Source organism: Limanda limanda, chromosome 8 (assembly GCF_963576545.1).
Source record: "Limanda limanda chromosome 8, fLimLim1.1, whole genome shotgun sequence".
Taxonomy (NCBI): domain Eukaryota; kingdom Metazoa; phylum Chordata; class Actinopteri; order Pleuronectiformes; family Pleuronectidae; genus Limanda; species Limanda limanda.
In genome coordinates, this window is record NC_083643.1 from 23,757,607 (window position 1) to 23,774,651 (window position 17,045).

Here is a 17,045-nt window from a genome sequence, read left to right on the forward strand (position 1 = left end):
TCTAACAACAATAATCACCTCCTATATCCCATATGTAGTATTTCCAAATGTTCAGAACTGGTGCAGGCGACTAAATGTCAAGTATTTCAATGATCATTTTCACTTCACTGGAAACGATTTGGTGTGCCTAGTAAATTGCGCGTTCACGCGGCGTAGTCCTGGCCAGCCCAGAATCCCGGTGCGCTCGCTCCCGCGTCTCTCTGGTGGAAAAAACTGCAGCGGCCACGAAGAGAGAGAGAGGGGTGGGGGGGAAAGAGAGGGAGAGGGAGAGCGAGCGAGAGAGAGAGAGGAGCCGTGTATGAAAACACCCACAGACACTGACGAGGAGCTGACCCACACACACACGGACTTTTTCTGCTCATTCCTGCCGAGGACGACGCTGTCAAAGTCGGGATTAATGTCTGCTGGGCGGCGGCAGCGGCGAGCGTGTGGAAGGTAAGAAGAGAAAAGTTCAGCTGAGAGCTTTCTCCTTTGCCCCCAAATTGAAAGTGTCTCAGCCACAAGTCTCGTCACTTCGCCTCCGTCTGCCAAGTTGCAGCTCCGCGTCTTTAGCGACGAGCTAACTGCGCTGCGTGGCTCCGTTTTACGCCAAACGTCACGTTATTGCGAGAAGTTTCCCCGGAGTGAAGCGGCCGCGGGTCAGCTGCTGCTGCTGTCACCGAGCCGCCGAGCCGCGGAGGAACTCTCCGTGCCCGGGGCTGGCTTCGGACTCGAGGGAATTCCGCGCTCGCCGGGCTTGGAGACGAGTCCACACACAACTTGTCAGTGTTTACAGAGCAGCACAGACAGTTCCACTGACCGCTGCTACTACCGACCACACCGGGGCTTACCCTAACCCAGGGACCACCAGGGTCTTCCACAGGGGACCTGGAGATGCTTCTGCGTGAGACACACGAAAACAGCCTTAATGTTAGTCAAGTTAGTATCGTGAACAGAGAAGAGTGGTAAGAGGTTCGTCTCCTACCTGCACAACACACGCCAACACCAGGTTATGTGCAACAACATCAACTTATATTAATCAGAATCAAAATTCTTTTGATTGCCACTTATATTTGCATATATTGGAATTTGCCATGGTGTGGTTGGTGCACTTTACATAAAACAAAACAATATATACAGTAAGACAATAAATACAGTAAGAGACAATACGTTATGGAGTTAACTTATGTGCGAGGGGGGGGGCAGAGTCAATGTGATAGTGGGGAAAAACTGTTCAGGTTCAATTTAAAATACTTTATATTACTTTAGACTTTATTCGTACCGAAAGGAGCAATTCAGGGCAAGCAGGAGAGCAAGCAGGAGAGTAAACAGAAGTACACAGATATTCATCAACACATATAAAATGCTAAATACTGACAAATACTTTAACAAACAAACACACAAACAACAAAAGCAAATATGTCACATTAGTAAATGGCTTCCCAAGGATGGATAAAGTACAAGTGAATTCATCAAGGTTAATGGGCGATTGATCCCTTGCACTGTAGCATTATACCTATTCTTATTTACTGTTGTTGTTATTTAACTGAAATTTGTCATCACATTGTCACCAAATGAGTGTAACCTGTTTTATCTTCATTTTCTGTCTTCACTGTGGGTTTCCAAACAATCTGACCTACATACAAATGTTCCCATCAGTCGATATCTCAACATCCTTCCTGTCAGGTTTGAAGAGTGATTTTTCCTCCTGAGTGAAGGTTGTGGTGTCAACTCCTCTTGTTGAATAGAGAATGACAACTAGCAAAACATTTTACAAATCGGAGGGAGATCAATCATGTCTTATGCGGGGGGCGGCTGTGGCTGAGGGGTAGAGTCGTCCTCCAACCTGAAGGTCGGCGGTTCGATTCCCAGTCTGAACCATCTGCATGCCGAAGTGTCCTTGGGCAAGATGCTGAACCCTGAATGGCCCCCCATAGAATAACTAAGTGCTGCAAATAGATGCACTGTATGAATGTGTGTATGAATGGGTGAATGTGAAACTGTACTGTAATGTAAAGCGCTTTGAGTGGTCTTCATCGGACTAGAAAAGCGCTATATAAATACAAATCCATTTACCAAATCCATTTATGCTTTCTCACTGTACTTGCTCAATGCCTTTGCCTTTTATCACCATGTAATCGATATTGGTCATTTGTTACATTGCTATTAATGAAAATGATTACCTGATTGATTTTATTTTATACCCTATTTGATCGCAGTTGTGTAAAATCTTTCATAGGTGTAGTTTCTCCTTAGAGTTCTTTCTACAGTTGAAGGGGACAAACCTCTTTTAACGTACTTTTCTATCCAAGACCTGTCTTCAGCATGTTTTCTACAAATCAGTGCTGTGTGGAATTTTTATGAAAAAAAATTGCCTCTGAAAATATCCATTTATTAGTGTGAAGGCTGTTACAACTGATGACAGAAATCAGTTTTTTATGCAGATCTGAGATTGAGGTTGTAAGTTGTATTTTTTCTGAAGGGGATATTTTCACCTGTCAACATCTGTGGTCTCAGGTTAGTGTTGAAACGTTAGGTCAGTTACAGGTTCAAAATAAATCCTATTGGGTAGTGAGTTTAATGATAGGGAAATAGTATCTGAAACTTAGTTCTGCTTCCTGTTATTCTGAGGCACTGTTACAGACTGCTTGAAAGAACGTTTTGTTGTCGAGGATATGAACATTTTGGTTTTGACCGACAGTCCAAAACACATATTTTCCCTTTACTACCGTGTTAAAACAGCAAATTCAAATATTTGAAAATGCCTAAATAGATGAAAATTTGACACAAAAGAATTGTTAGTTTGTTAAGTGTCATTGTCCAAATGTCAGTGCCAGTAACATTAGTTCATGTTCAAAGTTGAACTATGATTTCTTATATTAGTGGCTTGGGATTTTTGTGGTAATGCATTTATAATTATCAACAAAAAAAATCCAGTATTCAATAACTGATTTGTACATCATGTACCACCATGCAACCAGCTCTCCTGAGGCTATTTATCTGGTATTTTGGATTATTGACTAATTAATTAATTGACCGATCACATCAGTTTAAGGTTGAGGAGAGAGGCTTGAAAATGAGCTGTGGTAAGCACAATCTGTTTTGTAGTTTCCTACTCATCCAGTGTGTGTTTTCTCAGATATTACACATCACAGTATGGGTCAGATGCTGGGTGGGATGTCGATTATGGTCTTAAGATGAGAGAAAAATTTACATAATATTTTTAGCTTTAAAGACGAAACATCAGCGTCAGACCTCAGCGAAACCACACTGCTCCAAATGTCATTGGGATTCCGCTGAAATCCACAGTATCCGTTATTTCCCTCAGTTGTAAAAGTACTGCACTCTTGTTCATGTGAAGAATGTGTTTGTGAAAGTGAAATGATCCTCAGTGGCAGTGTCACAAGTTCAGGCCAGTGAGAGTTGAAGTACATTACCACTGTAAACCTCAGTCCATTCAAAGCTGTCCGAGGGCCCCTGATAAATGTGCAATCACGTGGGACTGTAGTTTGTCAGTTCTTGTTTTTACTTGCTCCTTGCTCTTGTTTTGATTACCACTCAGTGAGTTGAAAGGGTCAACAGATGCAGGCGTCTGAAATTGTTACTTCCTCACCTGTGTAAAGGCGGATATGGAGGTGGGGGGTGGTTTTACCAGGATTTCAGAATTGCTAGTAACAAAAGTATGTGGGTCAAATATTTGTCTGATTGTATCCTTTATTTCTGAATCGCGGATATACATGACATTCTTTGTGGAGAACAACAGGAAGATCCTGGTTTGTGTTGGGCTTGGTCTTTTGGTTATGCACGACTATAAGAAGCTCCTAGTGCGTGACAGTTTGAAGGATACACATGTCTGACAGTTTGAAGGATACACGCTTCAATGGGCAGAATAGTTCATGATGTTTATTTTACGGCAGCTGCTATGCTGCCGCAAGTATTGTATTTACCTTTCACCTTTCTGTTTCACTATCACAAACATTCAAAGATGCAATATTGATCCATGCTATGACAGTATCGCGCAGGGTTTTTGATACCATTTGAAGATGTGCATAAACATTTTTGAGAGAGTCTTTTAACCATCTGTAGAGAAACTTCCATCTGAAAAGGTTGATATTCTTTTTGGAACATAAGTACCAGTCTAACTTTGCTCTTTTACAAAGTGTTATATCATGGGTTTAGGTCAGTATCCTTATTATGTTGTTAGGCTAGAAAATGCATATTATGTGACCTTAGGTACTCTGGGCATGTTTGTGCCGATTTAAACAGGAAGCAGATTTAAAGCAAAACTATCAATGGTGAAAAATAAGAGTAAGAATTAATTTTCTTGGATTTCTTTTCTTCGGCAACGTGGTGGAACTGTCACTAAAAGTCTGTGATTATAACGTTTTGCCTTCAACGCTGGTTAAGGTTAGGTAAGATAAGAAAATATAAGAACCAATCAGGAAGCAAATGCAGGTAACTGATCATTTCAAAACATCTCCATCAGTACTACAACACAGTACCAATTTGCAAACTAAAACAGGACCAGAAGTGTTTCCAAACTTCTCCATCAGAGGAGCTCAGAAAATAAGAAGTAGATTGTACAGAAGGTGTAAATGTAGGAACAGTGATGTGTTTTAAAACTAAAACGTAGTACGGTGAATGTAAAAATGTGAAAATATATTCATGACGAAGAAGACTGAGTTTTCGTCTCCTGAAGTCTTTACAGCAAAAATTTACAAAGGAGAAAATCGGTTAAAAAGCCAAGAACGACGCCTGTCACAGATGGTGAGGTCAAAGAACACTGAAAACCTGAAACATGTTAACTGTCAGAGAAATTGGTTTTCCGGGCGTAATCAACTCACTACAGTAATACAGTCACCTGACTAAGCCACTGTACAGCTGTACAGACATCTAACTACAAAAAAACTAAAACATTTTAGTGAGCAGCCAGACGCTGTCACGTGTCAGATGGTAAAGGCGGGTTCAGTTTAAATCCATTCAAGTCTTGTTATACCAATGTTATTGTGACTGGCACATAGTAAGAGCACTAACTTCAGTGTACTTCAGGATGTAGAAGTTAAAAGTGAGTCCTATAAGGATTGTGGTTCACTTCATCAGTTGACATATTTATTTTACTTTTTCCTCTTTCCTAATTTTTCTGTGCACAGTGAAAAACAATAACCTGTGTTTATTTTTTTTTTCAAATTTTTTAATGATAACGGTACAATATTATGTGAAAAATGCCACCACAGAGTCTAATCGTCCAGGAACCCAGGGGAAACCCTGAGCGAGGTAAAATAGATAACATAAATGTGACAAAGTAAATGACAGTTTCCATTACAATAGACTCGAATTGTGTTGTAAAGGACAATCATAGGTGACTCATTGGCCTGGAGGCGTATCGTGAAATAGCAGTTCATTGAGATGTCAAAAATCTGTCCCTTCACATTGTGAGTTGGCAAGAAAGTAGTTTCTGTTTGCCAGAAAGATCAAAAATTTCCAAACCTTCACCTGGACTGAGGCCTATCAATATTTGTTTAGGAAGTGTTGTCACGATAATGAAATAATGACTGATACCTTCTTAAATATCTCAATACCGATACTGAAACAATACAACAGTCATGAACAAGGAGGTCCAATGAGTCATATGTGTGCAGTCTACTTTAGGGCATTGCTGTAATGTGCTTGCAATTACCATAAAGTGCTAGACATACAGTTAAGGTAAGTAAAGTACCTGGTTTCAAAATATTTTAACTCAGCAAGAAAAAGTAAAACACGTTTCAGAAATTAAAATAGTTATCACCTCACATTCAAACCCTGTCATAGCTGATTCCAGTAAACTGTATTATTAGTTTTCCTGTGACACATTTAGAGCTAGCTGAGATCTCGTCAGATGACTTGTAATTTGGGACTGAAGGCATCATGTGCCTGTCACAAACAACATCCGTAATTCCAAACTTGTTTGTTTGGAAAAATATACATCAAATATTTGTTTTGGATACAATTAAGCGACATAAATAATAGATAATTGTGTGGTTGCCAGAGTGAATGTGAATTTGTTGGTCCTGAAACCGATCTGTGACGGAAGTGTCATGTGACTCCCTGACCCTTGACCTCTCCCCCTTGCCCTGAGCCAGGGCTTCAGCTAGGTAACAGGTGTGACTTAGAGGTTAAGGAGTACACACACACAAACACACACACACACACACATTCACAGGCACACTCAGATACACAATTACAAACTCTCTCTTGATGTTGAGCCAGCTTCTATGGAACAGCAGTGATACACATACCATAGCAAAATCCTAATCCATCCAGGTTCATGCTTCTCCATATTCTGAAGTGTCTTTGAACAAGTGATCACAACAGATGATCGTAATGAACCTTAGTGTTGCTCCTCAATCACTTCAATAAAATTCTACCCTTTTTTTTAGATAATAGGCTTGTTAAAATCTAAAATTTGAGGCATTGTTAATTAGAAACGAGGTATAACGTTCGACATAACGCACCAAAATAACTTTACATCTCCAAACTCTACCACTCCATTTCTCAAATGTCACTCTCTTTTTGGTGAACAACACTGTTCCCCTTTGACACCAACAGGTATTTGACCATGTAGTTGCCCCTTAAGCAAAATATCCCAGGTTTTAGAAGGTCATTGGAGCCTGATAAAGTGCAGTTTGGGCTGGAAGCCATGTCTACAAACTTCAGCTCTGCCTGCAATCAAAACAGAGCTGGAGCCCAGTCGCATTTTGTTTTTGGATCTCGGCTCCTGATATGATTTGTGTTGGCAGCCCCAGGTCATGGCTTATAGTGAGCACATTTTACAGTTACCAGGCAATAACATTGCACCTTCCAAAAGTCAGGGTAATGTCATCTGAGCCATGCAGGTGGGAAGATGTCAGAACAAATTAAATTAATCCAATGGAGCCCAGAGCTCAAGCACCCAGATGAATGGTGAAATATTTAAAGTTCCTCTACAACAAATCTGGTATGTTATTAATTTGATTATCAAATGATGACGTTTTTTATTTGAAGCGTATTCCTTCAATAAATCACATTCTTATTTGGGGTTTGAGGAATTATGCATCATTGTCAAGTGAAAATATAGTTTTTTTTCATTGGTTTTATTTCAGACTTTCAGACTGCTTGTGACTTTTCATCACATGCAACATTTAGCAATATGCAGTGGTCATAAGTAACACAGAAATGCCTTGTTTTGTGTCTTGCTGAAACTCAGGCAGTGATATCCATGTGAGACAACAGACTGGCATCCTGTTTTACTTTGTCCATTGTGGACTAAAGCAAAGCACTCGGTTCATCTTGGTTAACTCCTTGTTGGACAGTGCAGATCCATGACACACTTCTTAGTAGTTGTGCTCTAAAGCAACAGAGGGCAATTTGCCCTGGGTTTCTGCAGGGTCTTAAAAAGTATTTTAGTCTCTTAAAATTAAAATATTATGCATAGGTCTTAAATACATCTTAATTGTGATCATGTTAAGTTAACAGTATTTGCAGCATGCTTTAAAATTAGTTTTATTTTGGTGGCATGCACAGTTTGTTATGTCTCCCTGTGTTGTAGTTCTTTGTCAATGACCCAAAGTGCACTTTAATAAAACTACGTGGAACAGATTAGGGCTGTAACCATACTCAAAATCCTTTGTTTGGTTGGGACCTCGGTTTTTGAGCCACAGTTGGGTTCATGCCTTGTTTGTTTTTTAAAGTCGGATGTAGTGCGTTAGGAAAAGCAAGGGGGGATTTATAGGTTTTATTAAACACAAACATTTGGAACAGTAAAGAGACGAACACTAGAGAACACTTTGGACTTGACTTCAGATAAAACAACGTAAAAAAATGAACCAAAGAAAAGAATAGAGGGGAGGGTGTGCGTGTGTGTTTCTCCCACAATCTCAACATTCAGGGTTCAATCCTTATTTATACAAAGTCCGGTTCTGTCTCCCCCACAAGCCCAATACAGTTCAGTTCAATACAGTTCAAACAATGACAAACGGATACAACAAAAGCAATCCGTTCTGGGTTTCACTGCAGACTCTCATAAACCAACAACTCAGGAGAGTAGGTCATAAAAGAGTCGTATATTTTCCATCAGAAACCCAGTTTTTCACATGACATCTTACATAAGCGATATTCCCTTTTAAATTTGTATGCCCTTAAAGGGATAATTCACCGAAAATGGAAATTCACTCTACTCTCACTTATCTACTCACCACTATGCCGATGGAGTAAGCCCGACATTCAAATTTGACTCGAATTGGGATCATTTACTTTGAATTCAATACATGTATTTTGTGTAAACGTCTGATACCAGAAGTAGCGATGCGTCCGCGCACCCCCGGTAGTGTTGGTGCTTATAGACACTTGGATGACAGAACAGGAGAAATATGGAGGTATTTTAAAGTTTTTCTGTTGTTTTTGTACGTTTGAAGAATTGGTCCACCACTTACTTTTATTGTATTGTATTTGGCTGCAACACTGTTTAAATTCATCAGGTTGTGTTAGGGAAAGTACTGGCATTTGACAACACACAGTAACAGGTTTTATACATAAGGTCAAACGTGCATTAAAACTTTAAAATGTGAGAAGAGTCTAATACTTTTGGCAATGGCAATATACGTCTTGACTTTGTTTTACCTTGTTGCTCCAGCCATTTATTCAATGTGTGAAGAGAGCTGATAAATGTTAAACATTTCCGGTTTGACCTTTTAAAGGACTGTTGACTTTGTAAACATTGTCTGGGTATGTCAAGGCTATTGCTCTGCTGATACGCTATTAGCTATGGTATTGATCTTGAAAATGCAAGTCCAATGAGCTGTTAGCTGAGTAAGATTATTATTTGGTAATGGCTCATGTGAAAAAAAACAAATACTAATTGCTGTTCATGAATAAGTTACGATGCATTATGCCAACCAGGGTCTGTACCACTTCTTTAGTTTGCTCTGCATACCAATGAGAGCTATTAGCTTGGATGATAACTCTAATGACTGAACTCTGGGTTAAAGCTGTATGCTGCTGTTCACCTCTCAACAAACTTTGTCCCTTCACAAGTATGAATGTTTCTCCTTCTCACAGAGCAGACAGAGTTCAGCTATTCAGCACATCCAGAAGTGACTTAATGTGCCTAAGCTATTGGACTCAGAGATTAAGTGGTGTCAGATATTCTCTGTTTGAACTGAATATTGGGTGTGGGAAAGACAACTACTACCACCATCATCATCATCCTGTGAGGTCCACTATACAAAAGCAGAGGCAGAGCCAGTGGTAACCTAAGGACTTTTCATGGTTGATCTCTTTGAAACACCTCACCTGTCTTCCTACTTGTAAAAAAACTTTACAGTGTCTTGTTAATGCATGGCTAGTAGCTGACTAATTTAGGTCTTACTAGACATTTCATTGACTGTTTGTTTTTGGTGCTTAGCAGAAAGTCTAATGGAAGATAACCTGACAGCATATACTTTGAATGCTGTGCTATCTTTTTAAGATCTGTCATTTCACCCTGGCTTGGAGACCATCCACAAACCTGGCTCCAACACCACTTATATGGGTTCAGACTGAATATGAAAGATAATTGTGGGTTTTGGCTGTGGGCCAAGTCAGCTCACTTATTTTATTTAAACTTCTCACAACAGTATTAATGATTGAGGACACATTTTGAGTGGTTGTTCACATATATACAATCTGTCCTCAAGTAGACTCTCTGACCCTGAAACCAAAGGAGATTCCTTCAATGGTCCGTCCAGCTGTGATACATTCCAAACTTGATAAGTTCTGTATTTTCTCAGGCTACAGCCAACTAACAGAGCAGTCGACTTGAACTATGGTGTGATGGTGTTTCTTCTCGTCTTTAACACATTCCAAAGGCATTTTGTCCCCCCAAAAACTTGTGAATATTTTATAAGAGAAGGCATAAATGGAGAAAGAATCAATTGCATAATAAATTATAAAATACATAGAAGGTTTGTTGTGGTTTTCTTAGTTTGAGAAGCATCCAAGTCAAACAAAGCTGTTGTGTTGGTAACTTAAGTCAACCATGTCATGTCATGTCAGATGGGGACATTTGAAGTAAATTGTCAATTGTAACAGTCCTTATTTGAAGTCTCAGTGGTTTGTACAAAAACAAAGCATATTACTTCATCAACAGAAGTTCCAACTTTACAGTCCCACAAACAGAACGGACAAACAGCTGAATGGTGGATATTCCTATGTCCAGTTTAGGAGGTGCTGTTGCTGAAACAAACACACAAAAGTTTATTTGAAATTCTTGATATTTTAAAACTTTCCTTACTGAATATTGGAAATGAACAATGTTTTTAATGGACTTTTAGTCTTTCAGATATACAGTTAAAAGACTAACAAGTTCAAGAGCATCACTTTTGAACAAACTCATTAGCAAACATTACTGTTGTGTTCAAAATCAAGTCATCTTGCTACAGCAAGTGGACTGGTAACAAAATGGCCATTCCTCCGAGTATCAGTCTAATCTCATATAGGGCAAATTTAACTTGACAACTTCTTGAGTCACAACATTCAGTGAAGTTATGTTGCGTAATGTTTTTATAAATTGGATTCTTGATGTCAAAAGTCCCAAACCACCATCAAAGAAAATATAATGCCTAAATTAGATTGTAGATAATGTAGCCTTTTTTTTTTTTACCATTAATGCCATTATCTTTAAAGGTAACTTTGAAATACATTCTTAGCCTTTGAGTACTTAATTAATCGTTGCTTACTTTATTGACATGAAATGTAAAGGTAGAGCCTGAATAAAATGTTCTTTCTGAGAGTTTTGCAATCTGAGCTTCTAATACCTCCTTATGTCTGAGACAGCTCACAGCCTGAGGCTGCCAAAGACCTAGGAATATGTGGTGGGAGATCAAATTCCCTGGATGTACCTGGTTTCCGATTTAATTTAGAAGAAAGATGCCTTGAAACTCTATCCCAATGTTCTGCATTTATGGTGATTAAATCTGGATGTGGATGAATATGGGCTAGAGCAAATAACTATGAAATACAAATAAAAATCACTGTCAACACTGCAAATGAAGTGACATGCAGTTGCATGCATAGCCCACCCAGCATGTGTGCACACCTGCACACTTTATGTTTTCAACACTGTCCACATGTATCTCTGTAGCATGTGAAAAATGTCTCCTGTTTCACCTGTGTTACTGCAGTTAGGCTTTTGATCTTGGTGAGTGTTGGCACCTTTCTGGTTCAGTGGCTATTGCTCTTGCGGGATTTGAGTCTCACTGTCTAAGACCCTGACTGACGGTAACACTGGAGACGTGTGCTACATCTCCAAACTTTTTCCTGTGGGCAGGGAACTGGAAAACTCTCCTGACAAAGCTTGACAAGTGACAAATGAAAGGATCTTTGCCATAACTTTTTTTATTAGGCCATATCTATGCTTCAGTTGTTTCTTTGGATTTAAAAAAAAAGTTTTACATGATCTCTAACTTTTTTATTGCCATGATGTTGTATTGAACTCCATATATGGGCAGATAATTCTCCCTGGCAGGATATGTGATCTTTCTACATAAGTATTTGTTTTAGTTAGGGCAAGACCTCTGTGATTGGTTGTGTCTATGGTGGGGGTCAAAACAAGACTGCCTTACACAAATGTGTCGAGAGCACAAAGGGATGTTTGCTTTTGGCCAAGTTTTGACCTCACTAACTCTGCTGGACTCAGCCTGTATCTTTAAATAACTTGCTACGTGTTGTGCTGAAATCTCTCAGACATACCTTGCTGCTGTAGGACTTGTTTACCATGGTGAAACTGATCTGTCCCTGGTGTTGGAGATTACAGGCCTAGACAGGGGGCTACTTGTGTACCTCAGTGCTATCTGGTCGATTTATCTGAAGCATCAACCTTTCAGGATGAAGTGTGGCAGGTTTGTGGATACGGGTTGTGTGAGTTTGTGTGTTTGTTGGATATCGAATACTATCAGTTACACAACTGTACCAGCAGAAGAAAAATTATAGACAGCTTATTTGAGGAACATTTAGCAATATATCCTTTAGTTGCATGGATATATTCTGTATGGATGTAGAGTCTAAGTATTGAATATGTTTCTTAATTTGCATCTTGACAAGTCTCATAAATTACAGATGACAGAGATTGAGGCTGTGGGTGTGGTGCTCCTCTGCAAAGCCACCCTAATAATGGTTCTTCCTGACACTGCAAATGTGTAAAAGCTTCCTCCACTGTTCTGAAAGCTAAACTAGGTCAACATGACTCACTTATTTCTACTCAAATTCAAAAGCTCTGTTTCTTATCTCTTGTTCCTACAGTAAGACCCCTCGTCTTTTTCTGGCATTTTCTAATCTCGTCTTAATTCAGTATTGAACAGGTCCGACTTTAAATACTGTTGTGCTTCGGCTTTCTTTGAATTAGCTGTTGGGAACATTGTGTTAAGACCTGTCTTGAAATGTGGACAGAAATATATCCTAACGTTACAGTGTGGCTACAAGCCCTAGCATTAGCTCAAAGGGATAACTCGGATTCACCATGAATGTGCAACAAAATATTTTGATTTGCTATGCACAGATTTGCTGGAACATTGAATTTACTGGCAAAGAGACTAACAATTGTACCTTCAACTGTTTGTCAGTCTGCATTCCAAGGTGGGTAAGACATTATGCAACATTTGTGGTGAAAAGGCATCCCAGAATTCAGCACCTCATCACTTGTAAACAAACATCCGCTGGCTGACCCCGCCTGACACAGCAAGACTCTTTTGTGCAAATAATCCTGTTGGTGCTGCCCAAATTAAATTTGCAGACTCACCCCATTTTCAAGTGACCCAGCTGAGTGAAGGCACAGCTCAAATTACCTGTTCAATTTACCGACCCCTCTTTCCTTTTAGCCTGTGTACAGACACACACAGTCCATCCAAGCTGTGATCTCATCAGCAATATTAGCGCATGCATTATGTTTGTAACAGTAACTCCCATCTGGTTGTGTAAGAAGTTGTTGTTTGGTGCGTGACAAGATGTGGATCACATGAAGATTGAAATGGCAGGAAAACAAAAACTCAGACCCTGGCCCACGCCCAGGCCCATACCACAGCTATATCAGGCTGGCAGACTGAGGGGGGGGGGGGGGGCGGGGGGCGGCTCCTGGCTGGATGTTTTAAAGGGATGAGACGAGAGTGATGGTACTGTTTGGAATGATGTGAAAAACAGCACGTCTATTTAAAAAAAATCAGATGTCCTTTTGAGATGAGATGAGCAAGGTTTGAAGATTTGGTGTCTGAGCTAACTATTTGCATGTGCAACGTCTGTGTGCGTGAGTGAGTGGTTGTGGTAGCAGGTGGGTTTCCTGCCCAGATATTGGCATTGTGCCATTTGATTTGGGCCACGGGAGAAGGAGGACAAGGAAGAGGAGGAGTTCGCAGCAGTATGATCCAGAGGACTGTTGATTGACAGGAACAGTGGCTGTGCAGAAACTAGCCAATAAGCATGAGGCTCCACAACACAATAAGATTCAGTATTCAGCTCAATTTATGATGTCTGCTCCCATTACTGGGACGGCATATTGTAAGATCAAAGGGAAAATACAATGTTCAAACATCAGGATTATATTCTCCTGTGGGTTTTCTCTGGCACCATTCATTGACACAAAGGCGGAAAGTCTGTTTGTTTTCTTTGCTGAAGAAGTGCAGCTATGTAAATCGACAATTTATATGCTAGACTAGGAGTGGGCTGATCACCAATGGCTCCATCCAAAAAAGACCTACATATCTGTATAGCAATTAGGTGGACATCACCCTACCAGAACATACACCCATGTATTTACTCTGGCATGCAGGTTTCTCCCTTGTGCCAGCAGATCATCTTCCCCCTGGGCGAGTGCCGGAGTAGAACACCTGCACCGACACGTGATGGGGACTCAGCACAGATCAGAGGACTCTCCGCACTGTGCTCCTTTCTTGTTGCGTCAGAAAAGCATGCTAGCTCTTCAGGGGTGGAGAGAGCAGCGGGAGGAATGTTTGGGAGATGATAATGTTTCTCACATTGTAATGTGTCCCTGCTTGTGTTATCGCTCCTTGAATTGAGATTGTGAAACCGGTTCAGTTGTTGTGAATTGTAAAGAATGTAGAGGGATCCAAGATGTTTTCGAGTTAGAGAGGCTGATCACTGAGAAAAGACTTTTGTTGACCAGCTCTGACATCATCTGATAACAAATTTCTGTAACTAGCAGAATAAAAGGGGCATAAACTGTCATTGGATAATAGGTTATATTTTCTTGAAAAAATTTGCACATTGACAGTTTAAATTAAACATTTATTTCCTGTCATTATCAGTAGAGAAAATAATATTTAAGCCTAAATTATTCCCCAGGTTTGAACTAAAACCTACACAGACACAAGTATCTACCTGCCCTACATCCACCAACACTTTCTGGTTTTAATTAAAAGCTATCTCTTCTGCACACGCCTCTATGAATCCCCTATTGCATGTCAGCTACTTAAGCAAGACATGTTAATTTACTTTTGCAGTATAAGCAAGAATTAGGCTCAGTGTAAAAGCATGACAGGAAGGAGGACATGCATATTAATCAGGCTGACTTTCCTCATAACGAGCTTTAATTAAACAGTGTTGTGGATATAATGATTAACGACGAGTGCAAATATATCGTACAAAATTAGGTCAGCCCGTAGAGTGTGTTTTAGTGTATACATAAACAAGGTATTATACCAATTTGTCATATTTTCTGCCTACTCAAAATTATAGTGATTCTAATTTAACATTATTAGAAGGTAGCTGTAGGTCACTGTCGCTCTAACCAGCGTAAAGCTCAGAGGAAAGTGTAAAGTACTTGAGACTTAGATTGCGAAGCATGCCAGATTTTACTCAACACTGTTTGGTTTGCTGAATTTTCTTTCCTGCTGATGCCGTTCTTTAAGTCAGCTCAAACAAGCAGCTATCTGCAAACAACCCACTTTTATTTAGAGGTTTTAGCTTTTATCTCATTTGCTTTGTCCTCTAACACGCTTGAGTGTGCTTTATCTAAAGTTCACATACAGTACATGGAGACCTCTGATGGGTAGTTTGCCATTACCTTGTCAGTCAAATCTTTGTGGGCTATAGAAACACCCTCAGTTGCAGTTGCAAAATCAGAAGCTGCAGTTCTCTTTCAAGTTTGTACTACAATTTTTTCGTTGACAGTGAAGTGTGACTGGATAGTTGGACAAATACGTGTAGGAAACAGACAGTAGGGAATTTAATGTGCTTTCCATAGTGAGCTGTCCATAAGCTACTATTTCAATTTCAATCTATAATGAAATGACACCAGACATGTTCGGTAAATATCTTGTTTGTTTACATCTGACATCTATAAAATGCCAGATGTGTTTCTCAGATTTCCAGTTTTTTGTGTTGGGTGATGTCATTCTCTGTTAGGCCTTAAAGTGAACAGCAAATAGAAACTCTAATCAGTAAAACTTTTCTGTTACACACTGGTGTTGTTGCACAGATTAAATTAGTTAAATCATTGAGATTTCGATGTTATGATAGCTGTTTTTGTTTCCCAGGGAGGAAGCCTGATCAGCTCATAAAATTATCAAGTGAAAGCTTCCTTCCAAAACAAATTGATTATGAAGCTCTTTTAAAGTATTTTACTGCCTTTTTAGTAATTGTAAAGTAAGACTTTGATCTTGGAAGGAGATCATCTTAATGATCAAAACTGCCTTATTCTATATGTACATACTGAGGCATGCTTCGGGGTTAGCAATAGACTGCCACATTGTGCCTCTGCACAAGCAGACAGGCTTCCCCAAGGAGTTTGAGCTTGATCCTGAGCGATGTCTTCAAGTCACCCTGTTGAGATCACTTCTATCTGGCTTGCTACGAGTGGATACAGTTTTTATGTTCAGTCTGTCTACCTCTGTCTAAACCAGCTTTGTGTTTTCTTTGCACCAACTGGAGATTCTTGACCTTGGTTATTCTGTCATTCTGTAATTAGTGCCAACCATAAACAACCGGAATACCGCTGAGCATTGCCACGGGTGGCTGCACTCGCCACGACAGTCTGGAGTTTCCCTTTTGTCCTCAGATATGTCTGATGTAGAGCCAGCTGTCCACCGTGGGAGCTGAACTTTGGGACAGCCATATGGAGAGACGGGAAGAGAAAGTTGAAGAGTTAAAGGAACGTGGATGAAGTTGATGAATTAATACTTGTGAAAGAGGAACATGCCTTGTAAAGACAAAATACAAAGAGGGGCTTGTTAAGTAACTTGTTTCCTAGAGACGTCAGTCTCCTTTTCTGACCCTCTGCAGAATCATATTTAAATATAGACTCTATTGCCATCTGAATGTGATGCAAGTTCTTGGCTCTTGGATCAGCATAAAATGCTTTTCTTGCCCTGGCTCCAAGATGTACAATGATGACATCATGGTTAATGTACTACTGCAGAGCTCTCTATTCCAGTCATTTGTCTAATCGTTTGGCTAGCATACATATTCTTTGTGAATATTATATCCACTCAGTCACTAGTCAGAGTACCCTGGCTGAAAATTCCTGGAGATGCTTGGGTCATGACGTAATCCCTTTCGTGTAGAGCTGGCATGGCTGGTGTATGTTTGGTGAAGTTGGAGTAGACAACTGTGTCTATTGTTGATTGTCTTTTTGCAATTTTTTCAGATGCAGTCTACTTGTTTGACTCACAATCACAGCACCGAATGTATTTGGAAGTATGTAGAAGTTGGATGTGAACTAGAGCATCACATATCCTACCCTTGCAGCCCAAGCATCTCAAAAACATTTTCCTTTTTTGTCTGGAATGTCCAACTTTCCAGGCCGTTGTAAAGGTCATGGTGAACTTTCGGTTGTTGTCGTCGTCTTGGAAATAGGGTCTTGGCCTGAAGACATGCTCCACGGACCATTGCAAACAGTCTGCTGCCCCTCCTGTGGCCTGCCAGCCCACTTAGTCTGCACACACAATCAATCTAAGCACATGGCTTCTTGCAGACACCAGAGCGTTTTGTAAATGTTCAGCACCACACTGTATCTTTCCTATCATTCTAATTGGGAGTTTGAAAACACATTTTGTGAAAGTAAAGTC

At 40.0% G+C, this 17,045-nt stretch overlaps 1 protein-coding gene across 1 annotated transcript in view; it reads left to right on the forward strand.

The window, feature by feature from the left end:
• Positions 1–319: 319 nt before the first annotated feature.
• peak1 (pseudopodium-enriched atypical kinase 1) overlaps positions 320–17,045 on the forward strand; it is a 94,160-nt gene continuing 77,434 nt past the window's right edge. The window contains exon 1 of the mRNA XM_061076818.1: positions 320–435. The gene's annotated coding sequence lies outside the window, so the exon portion shown is untranslated. The remainder of the gene's footprint in view (positions 436–17,045) is intronic.